Raw genomic sequence first — 19,294 nt, 5'->3', positions numbered from 1 at the left:
AGTTCATTTTCTGTTGCTTATAACCCAAAACTGAGTAATTTATAAAGAAAAGGAATTTATTTCTTACAGTTATGGAGGCTGAGGAGTCCAAGATCGAGGGACTGCATCTGGTGAGGACCTTCCTGCTGGTGGGAACTCTCTGCAGTCCTGAGGTGGCACAGGACATCACATGAACAGGGGGCTGAGGGTGTTAGCGCAGGTCTCTCTTCCTCTTCCTGTAAAGCCACCAGTCCCACACCCAAGATAACCCGTGAATCCATGAATAGATTAATCCACTCTTGAGGGCAGAGTCCTTACGATCCAATCACCTCTTAAAGCCTTCACCTCTCAATGCTGCCACATTGGAGATTAAGTTTCAACATGAGTTTTGGATGGGACAAACATTCAAGCCGTAGCAGAACTTTTTGGTGTTCATTCCTGATTCTACCTGGGTTCTACACCTGGAAGGATTAAACACACCAGAACAAAACCCTCCCTTGCAATTATCTCACAGTGCGACAACAAGACTCTTCAGCCTTTCCGAAACTTTTTGTTGTGCTTTGTCTCCTTGGTTTTCACAACCTCCCTGAAAGGCAGAAAGTTTCATCACCATTTCCCAGATGAGGAATCAGAATGAGCATGGTGAAGTGACTTGCTCAGGTCACACAGCGAAGAAGTGAGTTCAACCAGCATCCAAACCTCATCTTTGGTGCAACACAATGTTGTAATTGCCCCATTCTCCCTCCTTGATGGTAGGCTCAGTGAAGAGAGGTAGCATGCCCATTTGGTTTACCTCTTTTTCCCCATACTTGGCAATGTCTGGGACATAGGAACACTCAATGGAAAAGGTCATGAAATCACTATCATTTGTTGAGGACTTTACCTTGTACTAGTACTGGGCTGAGTTCATTAAAAGGTCACTCTTTGCCTCAATGCTTGATGGTACTACACTATAATCAATCCCATTTTACAGACATAAAAGCAGAGGCTCTGAGCAGTTAAAGAACTCGCTCAGGTGGCACAGTTAATAAAATGATAGAGCAGAGACTTTCACCTATGTCTGTTGACTGCAAAGCCCACACTCTCTATTGCTTAATAACTGCTGTGTGAAAAAGTGAGTGAATAAATGAAGGACTTCAGTTCTTGAGCTCTTTCCAGCGTGCTTTGCTTTTATCTGAGTAACTACCTCCTCACTTTCCTCCACAACCTGACCTCAGGGCTCAGCTGAATGTAGACACTTTGCAAGCAAAAAAGAATTCCCAAATATTAATGCTTATAGCTAATGTTCTTTGGTAAAGATAATTTCAGTGTTTTAAGATATTAATGTTCCTTTGACTGGTCTCCTTTCTAAGCACTTCTGAGTAAACACATCTATCTAAGGCTGATTGATTCTTGCAATTGCGCTATTACAACCTAAACTAGGACATTCTGAGTCACATATTCAAAAGCAGAAATTGTTCAGGATATGTATGTGTGAGTGTGCGTTAATATTTTTTTAAGTTTCCTTTTGTGTTCAACTCGAGAGAAATATTTGAAATTCAAATAATGAGGTATTCATAGCGAGTTTGCTTTCCTTATGCCCAGGGTAAAAATAAAATAAAATGCTAGACCTTTTTCTTGCTGCGTTACATGGTGCTGACTTTCCTTTCTCATTATGTTTACCTCCAAAATTTGAATGGGAGTAAAATTTAAAGGAATTACCACAATTCTTCAGTACATTTGCAAATCAATTAAGAGGAGCCACAGTATGCTCCTGCTTTTTTCGGGGAGCCAGTCTTCCCCAGCTCACAGAACGCCGCAGCCCACAGCTGCCTGGCAAACAAAGAACAGCTGTCACGTCTAGAAGTAGGCTTGGCATTTCAACACTCACCTCCTGCAGCCAATGCCACCCGCTGAATCAACCTCTCCACGGGCAGCTCCACGTAACTGCTAGGAGTTGGGTCCCCCATGGGGTGTTAATAGTGTCAGAAAAATACACACTGTCTTTACAGTCAGACAGACTCCCAGCCGTGCAGTCCCCACTCTGCCGTCTCCTTGCTGTGTGGCCTTGGCCAAATCACCTCACCTCTCTGAGCCTCAATTCTTCAGTTGCCAAGTGGAAACAATAGCACCTCTCCCAAGGCTGTCCTGAGAATGTGAGGATGTGATCAGTGTAGAACGCACCCCCACCTGCTCAGCAAACTGTGGGCTCAGTCAGCGGGGTTTACTTTCCGGTGTTCTCACCCTCTGGGACCCAGAAGACCCTCTGGGTCATCTGGGGGAGGGGGTGCTGGGACTGTTTGCTTTATCCTGCAGATCCAGCTCCACTCCTACTCCCCTGCTCTCTTCCCTGAGAGGCTGTCACCTCCGAGAATTCCCGTAACCTCTGGTTCCCTTTAGTTTGACTACAGGGAGCCCCCGGGTGAACTCAGTGGGAGGGTGGAATGTGAGGTAATGTATGTATCACCCCCTCCCTGTGGGGTGACCTCGCATTGAGTCCTTTCTCCGAAAGTCAGCCCCTTCAGTGGGCTACCCTAGACTCTCATCCAGACCTGGCAACTGCTCCCTTTCCTCATCCCTTTAGGCCTCCGGATATCAGGCCCAGCTTTAGCTCAGTTGTCACCAGCCCCGGGATGCTGCATGCTCTGTGGTTCCCACCCCCTGCCCACACCTTTATAAATGGTCCCATTACCAAACCGTGCTCCAATTATCCTAACATGGAAGGCCATCTGTTTCCTGCCAGAGCCCTGATGGCACTTCTCCTCCCTTTTGTCTCATTCCCCTGGAGTCATAGAATGGAACAAGGAGTTCCAGCAAGATTTGGAAGTTAAAATGTCACCTCCTCCAAGAAGCCCTGCCAGATTGCAGCTATACTATCACCTCTTCTCAATTTCCTCCGAGTTATGGGAACTTTACTCCCTATTAAAGTAACGTATGCCCACATTTTCCCTCTCCAAAATAACAAAATACTATGAGAGCAGGGAAAAATCATGATGCTTCTTTGCAATTTCTATTTCAGCCAAACAGAATTTGTTGTGATTTTAACTGATTTTCATCCAGGCCTTTACTCATGCTATTTCTTCTTATCAGAGGCACCCCCAACTCCACTTTAAAATGGATAAGCTGCCCTACCCAGACAAGCTATGGCTTTGCAGCTGCAGATTCAGGTGTATGGATGATGCCCCACTTTGTGTTTTTCTTTGGCCCAATCTGAACTTGACTCCAAGCTGAGGCAGAGGGGCTGATGTGGGAATCATCTCATACTGGAACAGTTGACAGCAGCAGATGCCACAGGCCCGGAGGTGCCTCCCTGGAGAAGATCTATCCTGGAGAAGAAGGCTCCAGAGCATGAGGTTTGGGCTTTGTGACCTGGACACTGAGGAAGCTCCCAGAAACAGACTAGGCCCCATGCAGAAGAGCATGCAAAAGAGGACAGGGTAAGCCCAAGAGATGAAGTTATGGGATGGAGCAGCAGAGGCCTGATGAGGGGACACCCATTTAAGCCCAAGTACTAGGGCAGGGCCTGGTGCACTTCCAGGCCGCAGAGAGAGCCCTCTGGGGAGGAGAGAGAGGGTTTGGAAAGAAGGGCAGAGTGCTGCAGGCCACTGAAGTTGGCCTCTCTCCTCTCTGGACCTCAGTGTTCAACTGTGAATTAGACAGTTCTGAGTAGGTGGTTCTCAGGGATCCTTGCAATGCTAACATTCTGGGATCATAGAGGGAGGGTGGCCACAGCACAGATGAAGGTGTGGCTAGCAGGGCCAAAGCACCTAAGAAAGTGTCACTCCCTCCTGGTCCCCACCCAAGCAGCCAGGTGACCTTGAAAGCATCTTCATGCCCCCACGCTCCCAGGAGCTAGCCAGGATGACAAAGAAGCATGGTCCAACTTGCCTTGCTTTTATTGAGCACAAGTGTGCCAGATATTGTACCAAGGGCTTTGCACATATTCTTTGCTAAAAGAGGTGGGTGGCTAAGTTGTAATGGGCTCTTCTTGGCCCAGAAACGCCCAGGCATGTCCCAGCCTCCCTTCACAGAGGTCCTGGGCTGATGAGTAAGGAAAACAGGTGAGAGGCCCACCAGACTCTCTTTGGGGCGTATGTACAATCTTTCCTTCACCTCCCTGCCAGTCTCCTGCCCTAGCGTGTTGGGGGGCGGGAGACGGGTCCCTGGGCCCTGACATGGGCGGGCCCCGCTCCACAGGGATGCCCCAGCCAGGTGTGCAGTGCTGTGCTAAGCAGCCTGCCAGCTCCAACAGATGGCAGAGCCGAATCGCCATCCATCACAGCCGTAAGTGGCCAACTCCCCTTCTGGTGTTCCAGACAAACGGCTCTGCTCCTCCGTCCCTCCCCCGACCCCTCCGTCAACCACTCTCGCCAGGCAACCAGGCGGAGTCGTTTACTCAGCGAGTCCTGCACACAGAATGTAGGGGGAGGCAGAGCTGGGCGACACAAGGAGGCACATCCATCATCACAGAGAGCCAGCAGCTTGCTCCACACAACGATGGAGGGACCGGGAGTGCGCTCGTGGAGGATGCCAGCCCTCACCGTGTTTGTGTGTGTGTGTGTGTGTGTGTGCGCGCGCGCGCACGTGCGCCCGTAACACCATCCCATCTCCCTGGCAGGCCTTGGTGGGCCTCTTCTCACAAGGAGGGACATGGTTTTGCCTCTCAGTCTGCCTGCCTCAGCCTAGGTTTTAGTTCCAGGGAGCAGAGATGACCAGACAGCTCATGGCTCCTGGAGTGGGCAGAACTTTAGCCGCTGTGTCCATTTATCCACATGTTAGGCCGTGTGGCAAGCAGGTCAGACAGAGTGTCAACCTAATGGCAGGCCAGGCTCCAGGCCTCTTGGCAGGCCATGTGGGTCAGAACACAGGTCAGACCGCACATCGGGTCACACATGAGGATATGGCTCTGATCACCTGTCAGGACACGAGTCCCCGCTTGATGTCCAGCAATTAAAGCCATGGAACTGATTAAGTAACATGAAATCTCTATCCTGGGGCTCTGTGGTACCAAATCCCAGCTCTCCCACTTCCTGACTGTGGAACCCTGGGCTAATGGTTGAACCTCAGTTTGTTTCCTTTTCTGAAAAATAGAAAGAACGATGCCTGCCTCCAGGGGCTTTGCATCCACCAGGCACTGGGTGAAGGGCCTAGACAAGAGTAAAAACTGGCATTGTTGAGCCCCTGAGCACAGGGGCCAGTTAGATAAATATGCAACTGGGAGGAGAGTGGGTCAGGACAGCAGGCAAAGGGGGGCTCTGGTAGCTCCTGGTGAGACGACAGGTGGGAGGTCATGTGGGCACCAGGATGGGGCATAGAAGTCAACCTGTGCAATTGAGCCACTGAAAGAACTTGCTGCAGAGCCTCAGAGTTTGGCCCTCTCCTCTGTACCATGCTCTTGAATGACACAAGAGAGAACACAGTAAAGCACCTGGATCGATTCTGTGAATGACTCAAGACAAGAAAAGGGAGCTCATTTATTTGAATGGCATATCTCAGGCTCACCACTGACAGGCCAGCACCAAGTTTAGAGATTATATCTAACGTAAATCTAACATCCTTCCCCTATTTTCAAATGCTAGAGACTCAAGCACCAAAGATGAAGGGACCTGAATTGGCAGAAGTTCTTGTGAACACAAGTTGACAAACTCCTATACATCCTTCAAGGACCAGATGATCTCTTCCCTCCTAGGTGGAGGCTTTCCCAGACTCCCCTTTTATACATGCTTTCATCCTAGTGCCTTTCATACCGGATCCTATTCCCATTCTCTCTCTCTCTCTCTCTCTCTCTCTCTCTCTCTCTCTCTCTCTCGCCAGGTAGACTGTGCCTTCCCTGGGGCTGAGACTACGTTTGACTCATCTCTCACACACATCCCCAGAGACTAGCATAGTGCCTAACACAGATAGGGAATAAATGAATAAATGAACTCAATCACTCATTACCATTTTGGCTGTCCAGAAGCTCCACATGAGCTAACAGAATTATATGGCCACTTACAGAAAAGCGGCCTCGTTAGGCTGCATCAATAGAGGTATTATGATCAGAGAAATGGAGGAGAGAGTCCCTCTCTGTTCTGTACGACTCAGAAAGAATGCCCTGAAAGGGGATGTCTGAATGGAGATAGAGTCTGAAAGATATGTGCCATGAAAGTATTCAAGAAAACCCAGGAGATGAGTCTCAGAGCTCAGGAGCTGTCTGTAATGACCTGAGGGTCATCAGAGGTAATGGAGGGGAGCCCAGTGCAGCCTTTCTCCAGGCCCCTTTCACGCCTCCACCACCTTCCCCAGCCCACAGCATCCTGGCCGCCCCATCACACCCCATCCAGTGAAGATGTCAGACTTCCTGACCTGCCACAGGGAAGGTTAGAAGCCACAGGGGGCATCTTAGGGCCCAAACTGATGGCTTCTGGCCTGAAGGGTTATCCAGACGGCACAGTGAGGCAACTTCATATTGCCGGGTCAAGCAATAGAATTGGCAAATCTCCCTAAACAAATATATCTAAATTCCGAATATAACTTCATTTCAACTTCATATCCCAAACTTATGTGTTTACTTCAGGGAGGAAGTGCTATTTTGTGGTTTCCAGGACAATGCAGTTCATAATTTTTTCACACCTTTCAGAGCAGGTGACAGCTTGCTTACAAAACCTAATTTATTCCCATGCAGGGCTTGGAACTGCACTTTGATACATGCACCAATAACACATCACAATAAGGTTAGAGACAGGCACCCCCTCCCTCCACCCCAAATAGGCACTTTCTGGATCCAGCCATCCAAGAAGAGAGCTAAGCCAAGTAGACACCTCCAGTGAGGCCTCCCAAAACCAGCAATAAGAAGCCTCCCTGTGTAATTTCCTCTTGGACCAAGTGCCACCACCTCATCCCCCTCCCCAACTTAATTGCAGGAAGAATTGTTATGCTAATTAGCATTATTCACCGAGTTAACAGAGCACAGGGTCTAAATTTAGATCCCCGCTGCAGAGGGCTCTGAATTCATCGGAAGTTGGCAAAGATGCTGGTGAGGAAGGGGAAGTCCCCCGGGCTGGGTTGCAGGACAGTGGAGGAGGGGATGTCACGGGGGTCATTCTCCTTCTTGTCCCATCTTCAGACCTCCTGGGGTCTTTAACTTGTAACTGTAAGGAGACCTGTGACTCCTGGCTGGGAAGACTCCAAAGTGGCAAAATCCTGTCCCAAAGGAAGGTTGAACCGAAGGAAAGGGAAGCGTCCGAGGGCTGAGTGGCCACCATGTCCCCAGCAAGACACCCAGGTCACTGGTAAGAGCTCAGTGTCGTGGAGTAGCTCTGGCTTCATGTCACACACCCTGGGGTCCAGGCCTGAGTCTTCGACATAGAAGCTGAGTGACCTCAGGAAAGTTACTCCTGCCTGTCTGGACCTCAGTGTCTTCGTCCACAGAGGGGACCATGACATCTTCTTTGCAGGGCTGCTGTGAAGGTTGAATGAGATACTGCATGTCAAGTGGTCTCACGGAGCTGGGATTTGTACCCAGACATGTCTGAGTGAAGTGGCTGCGTGATTCACCCTATCCTCCCTGGCTTCACCCCACTGTCATGCGTGCCAGAGGGAGCAGTAGCAGCTCAGCCCAATGCTGGTCCAGCCTCCTATGACTCCCATTGCCTTGTGGGAGCAAAAGTGCAAGATGGGGCCAACCAAGGCAAGGAAAGTGTGAGCTGGGGTGGCCCTGCCTCCTACTTCTCCACCCCCATCACCTGGGAGGGAAGCAGGGGATCTGGCAACTAGTACACCTGAGACCTCAGGTCTAGGGTCCACCCTCTCGTCTTGTCACAGACAGGCAGTATCATGGTGGTTAACAGAGTGAACTCCCTCCAGGCTAGAATCCCAGTTCCAGGGATTGGAATTGGGGCTTCAATTTCTGCATCTGTAAGGTGGAGACAACAATGGTGCCTTCCTCCCAAGGCTGCTGTGAGAACTCAATGAGCTGTTCCGTGTAAATTGCTGAGAACAGAGCCTGGACCTCATAGTAGGTGCCACCTACATGCTAGTTGCTATGAGATTCTGAAAGTCTGGAGGCCAGCCTTGTTGAGGACCCTGCCTTGGGATCCCACCTGAGGTTTCTAAACCAGTTCTCACTGTCAGGGCCCAATGGCTGTGTCTTTGATGAGACACCTAAGTGAGAAATGTAGGACCTTCTTTTCCTCTGAAAAAGGAAAAGTTCTTAGATCTAAAGTTGGAATTCCCATCCCTGTATAACCCAGCCTGCAATGATACCCTGGGCCCCATAGAGCTTCCCTTCTGTTTCCTGGATTCCCAAGGAAGGCTCTGCACCCAGCCCTGTGCCCTGGCCTGAGAGCAAAGCTAAATCTCAGCCTCATCAATGTTTAGTTGAAGAACACGTCCCTGCTGGGCAGACCAGTCATCTCTGAGTCTATGGGGGTCTGTGGGAAACCCCCAGATCCCTGGCAGTCAGGAGATGGGGGTTCAAATCTCTGCTCAGATCCCACTGGCTATGGGCCTCAAGCAGGTCTCTGGGCTTCTGTGACCTTCAGCATCCTCATCTTTAAAGCCAAAGAGTACACTCCTCCAGAACAAGTTGATTATGCAAATGAAACACAATAATGTGATGTTGTTGATGAAGCTGTAAAGCGCCACACAAATGGGATGGATTACTTCCATTATTCCTGAGTGGGATCCCACGTGTGCATCTATGGATCAAGTACGTCTGGGAATAGATGTGGGGGCTGCATTCTCAGCCTTCTCCCAGCCCCACCTGCGACTCCTCCATTATGGAATACTCTTCTGTCCTGTGAATACTGTGGTTTTGCGGTTCACCTTCACAGACGTCCCCTGAGGCAGGCACTGTCACTATGCGGGAGGCATAAGAATAACCCCTGAAGATGGCCACATCCCAACCCCTAAACCTAGGATATGTTCCCTAACATGGCAAAAGAGACGCTGCAGGTGTGATGAAGCCAAGGATCCTGAGATGGAAAGAGGCTCTAATGGTCTGGGCAGGCACAATGTCATCACAAGGATTCTTGTAAGAGGGAGACAGGAGGGCCCAAGTCAGAGGAGATGTGATGACAAAAGAGACTAGAGAAATGTGCCTGAAGATGGGAGAAGGGGCCATGAGACAAAGAATGCAGGTGGCTTTTAGAAAAGGAAGCATTCTCCCCTAGAGCCTCCAGAAGGAACATAACCCTGATGCCTGGTGCCACCTTAATTTTAGCCCCTTAAGACTCATTTCAGACTCCTGAAACCTGAAAGATAATGCATTTGTGTCACTTTAAGGCACTAAGTTAGTTGTAATTTGTCACAGCAGCAGGAAAAATATATATCACCCTCCCCTTTTTTTTGAGACAGGCTCTCTGTTGCCCAGGCTGGAGTGCAGTGGCATGATCACAGCTCACTGCAACTTCTGCCTCCCAGGGTCAAGCAATTCTCCCACCTTAGCCTCCCTGGTAGCTGGGACTACAGGTGTGCACCACCATGCCAGGCTAATTTTTGTATTTTTTATTTTATTTTATTTTATTTTTTTGTAGAGACAAGTTCTTACTGGTACCCAAGCTGGTCTTGAACTCCTGGGCTCAAGTAATCTTTCCACCTCAGCCTCCCAAAGTGCTGGGATTACAGGCATGAGCCACGGCGCCAGGCCCCATATCATCTCCTTTATACAGATAGGAAACCTGAGACTCAGAGGGCTTCAGTTACTGCCCAACATTCACCAGTGAGTAAATGGCAGAGCCTGGACTAGAGCTCAAGCCTTCTGACAGCAGAGTCCTGGGATGGGAATGTCATGCAGAACACTGGGGCTGAGTAGAAATCCTGGAATGAGTTTCCTGTCACTGGAGGTGTTCAAGAAGAGGTTAGACGATTATTTACCACGGTGTTCTAGAGGAGATTTCTTTATCAGGTGTGTGTTTGCTCCAGGACAATGGTTTTCAAATCACTTAGCAGAATTATTCTCCCAGAAAAGAATTTCTCACTCCACTCTAATTAATCCCCTATTAACACCATACAGATCAAAGAGGAGCTTCTCTGTTTGGGCAGGATGGGCCCCAAGCCCTCAGAACTGCTCCTTCCCCATGTAGGCTGTGCTGCCTCTGCAGTGCCCCCACGCACCCCAGGATTCCACAGAATGGTGTTTGAAAGCACTGGCCTGGAAGGTTTCTGAGGTTCCTCTAGATCTGAGGCCCCAGGAACCTAAGGATTTCTCTGAAGACACAGACAGGAAACACGTGGCCTCCCTCAGACCTCCTGGAGCAGGGGCGGGAGACAGGGAAGGTTTAAGAGCTGTCGAAGACGCTACTAACGATTTTTAGTTACTTAATTCTCCTAGAGCTTTGACAGGTCCCCATAACTTAGGGTTTATTTGCTTTCTCTTGAATGTCACATATAATTCTTGCCGAAATGTTTATTTGCTTAATGCAACTTTTAGTGCCCTGGTAATTTATTTTCCTATTTATTAGCCAGGAGGAAGGAAGGCTACGTTTAGCCTCTGGCTCAAATGCAGAAAACAATACAGTGGCCCCCACTCTTTCATCTCCACAGCACGACTACATGCCTCACCTGCCACACACCTTCCCTGAGAAAAGCAAAGTCCGCTCCACTGCAAGGCCTCTCGCCCCTCCCACGTGGACCACAAGCTCAATTCCATACAGAAATCGGAGTTTTGTTTTCTTCAAAAAGAGCAGCCAATGAGGAGGTGAATTGTATCATCACAAGCCCTTGAGAGAGACAAAAGTCAATTCTCTGGATACAATGTCATTTCCAAATCGAATCAATTCTGTGAGTTGTGAGGGAATTCAATTCAACCAACACTAATTGAGCGCCTACTATGTGCCATGCCCTCTGCTGGGATGAGAATTCAGCAATAAATGAGCCAGCGTTCGGGCCCTCCAGGAACTGATGGCCAATTGGTAGACAGGAGTGTAAACCAATAACGGCAACGCAATCCAGGCTCTAATGAGGAAGCAGACAGAGCACTGGGGGAAGGCGGGAGGAGGTGGCACACTGCCCCAGGAGCTACCTGAGATGGCAGAGACAACATGGGATGCAGCCTCATATTGTCCCAGGAGGAAGTCTTCTGGGTGGCATTGAAGACACAGGGAGCCCATTATAAGGGAAGGCAGATTGGTACCTGGTATGCTATGAGGGGCACCAGGGGGCACCAGGGGAGAAGGCCTGGAGAGTGAGGCCGATCCTGGCAGGCCTTGGATGCTGCCCAAGAGCTTTGATGTCACTCATAGGCAATGGAGAGCCGATTGATAGTATGTGTTCAATGATTACGGTAGCAGCGTGATCGTGAACCAGGATAAGACTGGAACTGGGTGTGCTCAGCCAGTGTGGGGTCTCTGCAGTAAATATAGGTGCAAGATGGTGAGCTAATTGGAGGCAATGTGGAAGGAGTAGGGGTGAGGGAGCAGCAAGCATGGGAGAGATTTGGCAGCATTTCCATGTGGGACCATGACTGGTGATTAGATGTAAGGGTGAAGGCCAAGGAGTGGATCACGGATGCCATCCCTGAGTAGGAAACACTGACAAAGACCAGGTTTGTGGGCAAAGCAGTAGCCAGCTCTGTACATGTCAGGTCTGTCAGGTCTGTCAGGCATGGAGATGTCCAAGGGAAGAGGATGGCCAAGTGGTTGTTGGAAATGAAGGTCTAGGAAGAACCTGTCTGTGCCTTGGTGGGAACTGTGGGCTGGGTTGGGCTGGGTTGTGCTGGGCCGGGGCAGTGGGGTTTTTCCCATCCCAGAACTTTTGCCCTGGCCCTGAGGGGTGGTGCTGACTTCATCATATCCTCCCCACCACCACCACCACCACCAGCCCTTTACCTGCTCTGGTCAATACCAGCATGGCCCTGGCGTAAGAGTGATTCTTAGAACTTCCCTGAGGCTTTGCACTCCTTTCAGAAGTTAGAGAGGGAGTCACACTGAGGGTCTCCCAGGCCTCCAAAGGGCCAAGAGAGAAATGGGGGCACAGGCAGAAATCTTGGGTGCTTAGAAATCTAGAGAGAAGCCATAAAGAAGGGGGATTCATGAGCATCCCCTATGCCTCAGGGGCCCCCAAAGCCACCTCAGTTTTCCCTGGAGGCTCACCCACTCCAGACCCAGATGTCCCAATTGCCTGGACTGGTTGGCTGTGGTCAGAGGCCAGGTCACTCACCAAGGGTGGAGCAGGACGGTGCCAGCTTCCAGAAATTTGTGAAGAAGCCTAGGCACATTGGGGTCTCCTTGGGCTGACCTGAGCATGGCTAGGAGTGTGTACAGGCAAGACTGCAAAGTGCATGCAGCAAAGACAATGACAACAGAGTCATTCGTGCTGTGCCCTGCAGGGAAGGTTGGGGTTTTCATGGCCTGCTGGGAGGCAGCATAGACTTCAGAATCAGGCTAGGTCTGTGTCCCGATCCTGACTCTGCCACTGACACAGGTGACCTTGAGAAAATTGCTACTGATATAGGTGATCTTGAGAAAATCACTTAACCACTCTGCCTCAGTTTCTTACTCCGTAAAATAGAAATGATAATAATAGTACCTACCTCATACAATTGTTAGGAAAATTAAACGAGGTAATTACGTGAAACACTTAGCACAGCATCTAGAACTTAGTAAGCACTCACTAAGTGGGTGGCTCTTATTTATTTTCTTTACCATCATCACCATTATCAAAGGGGCTACAAAAGCCACAATGTGTGACCTTCCAGCCACGACCAGAGGAAAACTCTCAATTCCATCAGAGACCACTGTTGGTTCCAACACTGTAAAGGAAGATTCCTGCTATAAATTAATACACCAGACCCCAACCAGGCATGAAATTGCTCCAGGTTCTGACCACCTCCTGGTAGCCCATAAAGGCAGAGCCAGGTCCTACCCGCAAACCCACCAGCCCCTCAATAAGGGAAACCCCATTGCCAGAGCCAGCTGTCCCCTAGACCACAGCTCCAGCTCATTATTCTTCAAGTCCAGCCCCAGCCTGGAAGAAAAAAGCCCCTTTCTTTCTTAGGGACCCTTGTCATCAGTTGGGGTCTACTCACTGGACCTCCTTGATAGGAATCAGCTCAGAAGCTTCAGGGACCAACAGATTCTCCCTGGGAACTGATGGAGGAGTCCCTTCCCAATGCTCCTCCCCCCACTTTTGTGTTCACAAGCTCCCATTTCCTGAGCACCTACTAAGAGACACCCCATGCACACAGCAGCCAACTCTCCACATGCATGCCAAGGAACAGAAACTCTCAAATAACAAAGAACCCAAAAGTCATTGCTAATCACATTTGCATAATACGATTATTTTTTCAGCAGATTTACCTTCCTAATTACGTTTGTCTCCAGCCAATATTAAAGTGATTTTGCATTCCCCAAGCACATTGGTGTTGAGCGAAGCTGCTCCAGAGGTGGGCCGGGAAGTCATCCTGGAAGCCGAGATTTTGCCACGAAGTAGACAATTCCAAGTTGAGAAATTATTAAGACCCACCTACATTCCTAGGGGGGAAGAACAGCAGAAAATTGCATTTTTTACAGTGTTTTAAAGCTTACAAAGGACTTCTTCAAGCATCTCATTTGATCTTTACAATGACCCTGTCACCCACTATACAGGCAGAGAAACTGAGATTGCTTTTCTTAGGACATTTAGGAATAAAGCCAGGACTCCATCAGGACTCCAGATCCCCTGACTCCAAAGCTCTTCAGGGATGATGTCCCTAAGAGCTCCCCTAGTCTTAACTGTATAGCATCTACCACAGACGTAGATGCTGAAACACAGAAATATAATGGCCCAATTTGTTCATGTCTCCCTGTATCTGCACCCTTGGGTACTCCCATTGCACACTGACTCTAGAATTGGTCATGTGACTTGCTTTCACCAGTGGGACAGTATAGAAAACACGTCACAGACACTTGCAAAGTGCATGCCTCATGCTGTTCTTGGATTCCTTCAACTACCACATGGGTAAGCTCAGGCTGGCCTATTGGAGGATGTGGGACACATGGGTCAGTCACCCTCATCACCCTGACCAACAGCTTATCAGCCACCAGACCCATGTGTGAGGCCACTGGAGTCCATCCAGACCAGCCAACACATAAGTGACTCAGCCATGCTGAACCCAGACCACAGAGTCGCTCAGCTGCCCCTAAGAGCCAGGGTGGTTTGTTACACTGCAAAACTAACCCTAACTGATTGCTATGGACTGAATGTGTATGTCCCCCAAAATTTTCATGTTAAAACCTAACCCCCCAATGTGACAGTACTTGTAGGTGGATCCTTTGGGAGGTGATTAGATTATGAGGGCAGAGTCTTCATCAGTGGTATTAGTGCCCTTATAAAAGAGCCCAAGGGAGCCTCCTTCACCTTCCACTACTGAGGACACTGTGAGAGCACAGCTGTCTATCAACCAGGAAGAGAGCCCTCACCAGACATCCAGCACCTTGGTCTGGTATTTTCCAGCCTCCAGAATGGTGAGAAATAAATTTCTGCTGTTTGTAAGCTACCCAGTCTACGGGATTCTTTTACAGCAGCCGGAAGGACTAAGACATTGATACAGGGAGTGACAGAGCATCCCACTCCTCACTGTAGGAGGACTGTTGGCAGGACATGTTTCCATACACAGTCAGGCCTACACCCTCTCTCAGACTCTGCTATTCCTGAGCCCTGATCCAGCCTGGGCAATTTCTCCACCCCAAATATCTGGCCTTGCCGAGTTCTGAAGCTCTGTTCTCAGGACATATAGAAGGTGTGTTTCTTCATCCACCCTCTCATACTCCATAAACACTCTTCCCTAGTAAATCCCAATTACTGATGTGCTGTCCTCTCCTTACCCCTGTGGAGACCCCACATGAAGTTAGTCAGGATTTCAGAGACAATTGCCCGCGAAAATTAAGCTGGAGTTTGGAAGGCCCACAGGCAAATCCAGGCAGTCACCGGGGTCAGGTGCGCTGACACCAAACCTTCTCACTGGTCTTATGAGGTGGCCTTGCTTGAGGCCATGCCTGGATCCCTCTCTCCAGACAGTGCTGGCCCCAGTCGTGTTCCTGTAACCAGCTCCATCCTCTTAACAGCTTTATGACTTTAGCAAGTTACTAGTGCCTCTGTGTTTTTGTTTGCCCCTCTGTAAAATGGGTATAATAATAGTACCTACCTCATGGGGCTGTGTTGAGGTTTACATTTATATATGTAAAGAACTTACAAGAGTGCCTGGCACAAAGTAAGTGCTATGTAAGTACCAGTTCCCACTATACCTACTATGATGTCTCCTGTTAGAATTATGGTGCTCGTTATTCTTGTTTCCATGTCTCAGGGGAACGGGCCTGGAGGAGAAAGGACAAGTTCATGCTTTTGGTTTCAGGCCTTACATCAGCCTCCCAGAGGCCCCTTTAGCCTGCTCCCCAGGTTCAGGACACACAAAACACCCCCTTTCCCCTGCCTTCCTTTTCCTGGACCTAAGCCCAGCATGTGGTGTGTACTCATTAGTCAGAAGGTTGTTCTCAGATCTACACTCAAGGCTGGTTCTCATTCTGGGGCAAGGACAGCCTTTCTACCGCAGTTCAATCCCCAAAATCACTCACCCTTTCTGTTCTCACTCCTCCCTTTAAGGTCACAGTGAGGCAACTTGGCACCATAAACCTAGAGTCAGAGGGATCTGTTTCCAAATTCTGGCTGTCTCACTGACTAGTTGTGCAGGCTTAGGCAAATCACTTAACATCTGAGTTTAGGTTTCTTCATCTTTAAGATGGGTTATTGATACCTGTCTCCTACAAGTTGCTGTGAAGATTAAATGAGATAATATCCATATGTTAGTTAGAGTAATGGTAGCTGCTATAACAAATAAGCTCCACTATTTCAGGAGTTTTTCACAATACAAGGGTATTTCTCATTTATGCAGTAGTTGAATGAGAGTTTCTTTTTAACTGGTGACCATCCTTTGCACAGTGATTTGGGAGCCCAGGCTCCTTCCATCCCCTCTCTCTGCCATCCTCTAGGGGCACAGAGCCCTCTGCATCTAGCCAATAAACAGAAGAGCAAAGTTGGGGAGGACATCCCTTATTTTTACCCACCTTTACCCAGGTGGAACACGCATCATCTTCCTCATGTTCCGTGAATGAGACCAAGCCATGGGCAGCATTTAAATGTGAGGGGGTTAGGAATAGAAATAGACCCAGGCTGGGCAACACTGCCGGGCACAACCCTACAGTATGGAAGGGGAGCACAACCCCATGGTGGACAGACACCTGGTTATGTCTGTTGCAGACCACAGAGGCTTATAGAAATACCTTGGGCAGACAGGACGTGCTCAGCAAGTACTTACAGTGACTGCTGTGACTATTACTGCCACCACCACTACCGCACGGCTGCTATTACTATTTGATTAATAGTGCTGTGTAAAATAGAGATAATAATACCAACCTCTTGGAGTTGTGACAAGCATTAAATAAGGATGTGAAAGCATAAATGGTACTACTTGTACTACTACTACTTTCTCTTTCCACATCTAAGTCCCCAACTGCCCCTAGCATGCTTCCTAAGGTCAGGCCCTCCTAGGCTGAGCATGCTATTTTTTTTTTTTTTTTTTTTTGAGACGGAGTCTCGCTCTGTCACCCAGGCTGGAGTGCAGTGGTGGGATTTCGGCTCACTGCAAGCTCCGCCTCCCAGGTTCCTGCCTCAGCCTCCCGAGTAGCTGGAACTGCAAGCGCCTGCCATGATGCCTCACTAATTTTTTTGTATTTTTGATAGAGACAGGGTTTCACTGTGTTAGCCAGGATGGTCTCGATCTCCTGATCTCGTGATCCGCCCGCCTTGGCCTCCCAAAGTGCTGGGATTACAGGCGTGAGCCACCGCTGCTCACCCCCCTTCTAAATAGAAAGCCAGGCCCCCACTGACCCCACCACCACCCCAAGGTTGTATAGGAAACTTGTCCTTCTCCAGCCTCCCTCACCCTCCAAAGAACCACTAAAGATAGTTTTCCAAGTCAAGCTCACCTGATATTTTAATGGTCAGAACAGAATGCTTTCTGCCTACTTCTCACCGGGGCTCAACATGGACTCAAAGTAAGAAAAAATGGAATTTCATACTTTGCCTCCCATTTTCCATGACTGTTTCTTTTCCAATAGAAATGATGTTTCAGGCAGCTGTTTTCCAAGTTCCTCCTCCCACCAGCTTACTCCCTCAATTTCTGTAAATTCCCACAACCTCCCACTTCTTTCTGGACTATTTACTATGGACAGGATTTTGCTTTCAGGAGCAGGTGTCCCAGAGGTGGCTCTTTCTAGGACCAGGTTGTTAAAATTTAGAGTAAGTCTTCTGCACAGGCAGTGGGGCTGTTCTCAGTCTTGTCCCTGATCTTATATTTTTATTACTTTACAGGAAACAAAAGGAAAAAGCTTGTGTTGGAAACACAGACACAAACAGAAGGGGTTGTTTGAGAGGAAGGCTGGAGGAGAAACACAGAGAAGGATGGAGATTCATCAGACATGAGTTCTATCCTGCCCTCTTTCTCTAGGGTGATATAGTGGGTTTGAATTCTTATTCTGCCTCCATAGCTGTATAATTTTTATAAAATCATTCTACCTCCCTGAACCTCAGTTTCTTCATCTATAAAATGTGACCTGATGCTCACCTCATAGGATTATTGAGAGCATTAAACAGGCGTAATATTGCAACACAGCTGGCATGGTGCATGACGCTTAGTAGGGCAGTCAACAAATAACTCCTTTTGCCTTCCCCCCTCCAAAGGAAACACAGATAAAACTTTCTGAGTCTGTGGTTAACTGGAATTTTTCTAATAAAAAAAGAATTTTTTCCGAATGCAAACGTAGCATATTGTTAGTACCTTTTTAAGTACAAGAACATTTAGAATAGTGCTGGGCTATGAGGTCCACAGGGCAGGAAAGTAGCCACAGCTGCTAAAAATCTTACTATGTAAACTTCATATTAAGATGTTAATATCTGATTCTTTTTACCTGCAAAACAGCTATTTTATACAGTTCAACCTAAATCAGATAGTAGTAATGCTTATATAGTGCTTACTATACACTAAGCCCTATTCTAAGGATTTTAGTGCTCATTAAATCCTCACAACAACTCTGCAAAGTAGATACTACTATAAACTTACTTTGTAGCCAAAGAAACTTAAGCACAGAGAGGTTAAGTGCCTTGCCTGAGATCACACAGCTGCTGAGAAGCAGAGCCAGGGTTTGAACCCAGATAGCCTAGCTCCAGAGGCCATGACTTAAGCCCCTATATTTTACTGCCTCCTGTATGAATAATCGAGAGGTTTCCTGAAAAGGAACATGTGTATCTACTGGTCTCTCAGGTGAACTGGGAGAAGGCTTCAAAGACAGGTTGGCAGGGATGCCTGGAGGGAGGAGAGAGTGTCTATCACCCAATGGTCCATCTGCAGTCCTGAGCTAGCCCCATCCTGGAAGGGTGGTATCACTCCCTCCAGAACAACAAGACAGGTACTGGCAAGCACCTGGCCCCGCTCTCTTGCCTGGGCATTTTATTTTCCTGTCCTCTGTGGCACGGCTCTCATAAAACTATTCATTTCTTAATTCTGATGGCAGAAAAGAATTTAATCAAATTGCTTGAATATGACGACAGCCTCCCGCTAAGCCAGCTGCCTCCCGAGGGTCATTGGGAGACAACGCCCTGTTAATATTTAGCTCCAACAGCAAACATTATGGCTTTCAATTTAGAAGATTATGCTTCTGGTTAGTTATGTATCATATGTGCGCGCGCGCGCTCGCTGGGTGGCTCATCTCATCAGTGCGGGAGCATTTTGCCAGGGTTATAAAAAATGCCATTTTCTCTGCGAGCCCTTTCCACTCAGTGATCCAGTGAAGTAACATCGGGATCAAAACCATGTTCTGAAAAATAATTGATCTATTTCAGCAGCTCACAGGCCTGCATGCCAGCCGCCCAAAGGAGTCATTTTCAGGAGAAGCCGGGGGCCCACGTGGGAGGGAGCTGCAGGAGAGATCAGTCTCTGCGGTGGTGGCGGTGGGGGGACAGGCGGGCGTGGCGGAGGCTGTCCGTGGTGCTGAACCCAAGCTATCCCAGGATTGCTTGGCAGTACGAATGAACGCTGGCTAATGGAACTGGCTGACTGTTTGGGGAGCTGTGCCTATTCTAGGGTCTTGGATCATTACATTTTCCTTCTTTCCAGAGCTCCCAATCCTCTCTCTAGTTCTGGGTCCACTTCTTCAAGTGCCTTCTCCCGTTCTTGCCCTGTCTGTCATCTGCTTTCGTCGTGAGGGGCTCATTCCTACCAGCCACTTCATGGCTTTCTTTGTTGTTGTTGTTGTTGTTTTCTTTTTTGTTTGAACTTGTCCTCAGGATGGCACAGAGGCTCTAGTGGGTCTGAGAAGCTCAGTAT

The 19,294-nt window shown here is 48.6% G+C and overlaps 1 long non-coding RNA gene across 2 annotated transcripts in view; it reads right to left on the bottom strand.

Moving 5' to 3' along the window:
• The window catches only part of LOC105494731 (uncharacterized), a 328,173-nt gene that overhangs the window by 137,060 nt on the left and 171,819 nt on the right, over window positions 1-19,294 (bottom strand). For both annotated transcript variants that reach the window (XR_011622975.1, XR_011622974.1), the window contains exons 5-8: window positions 15,166-15,230; window positions 13,236-13,409; window positions 11,766-12,688; window positions 10,501-10,658 (exon numbers count right to left, since the gene is read on the bottom strand). This is a non-coding gene — a long non-coding RNA (uncharacterized lncRNA). The remainder of the gene's footprint in view (window positions 1-10,500; window positions 10,659-11,765; window positions 12,689-13,235; window positions 13,410-15,165; window positions 15,231-19,294) is intronic.

The sequence above is a fragment of the Macaca nemestrina genome, chromosome 1 (genome assembly GCF_043159975.1).
Source record: "Macaca nemestrina isolate mMacNem1 chromosome 1, mMacNem.hap1, whole genome shotgun sequence".
In the NCBI taxonomy this organism is placed as follows: Eukaryota; Metazoa; Chordata; class Mammalia; order Primates; family Cercopithecidae; genus Macaca; species Macaca nemestrina.
Note: the sequence above shows the minus strand (reverse complement) of the source record. Positions and strands in the feature narration are given on the sequence as shown.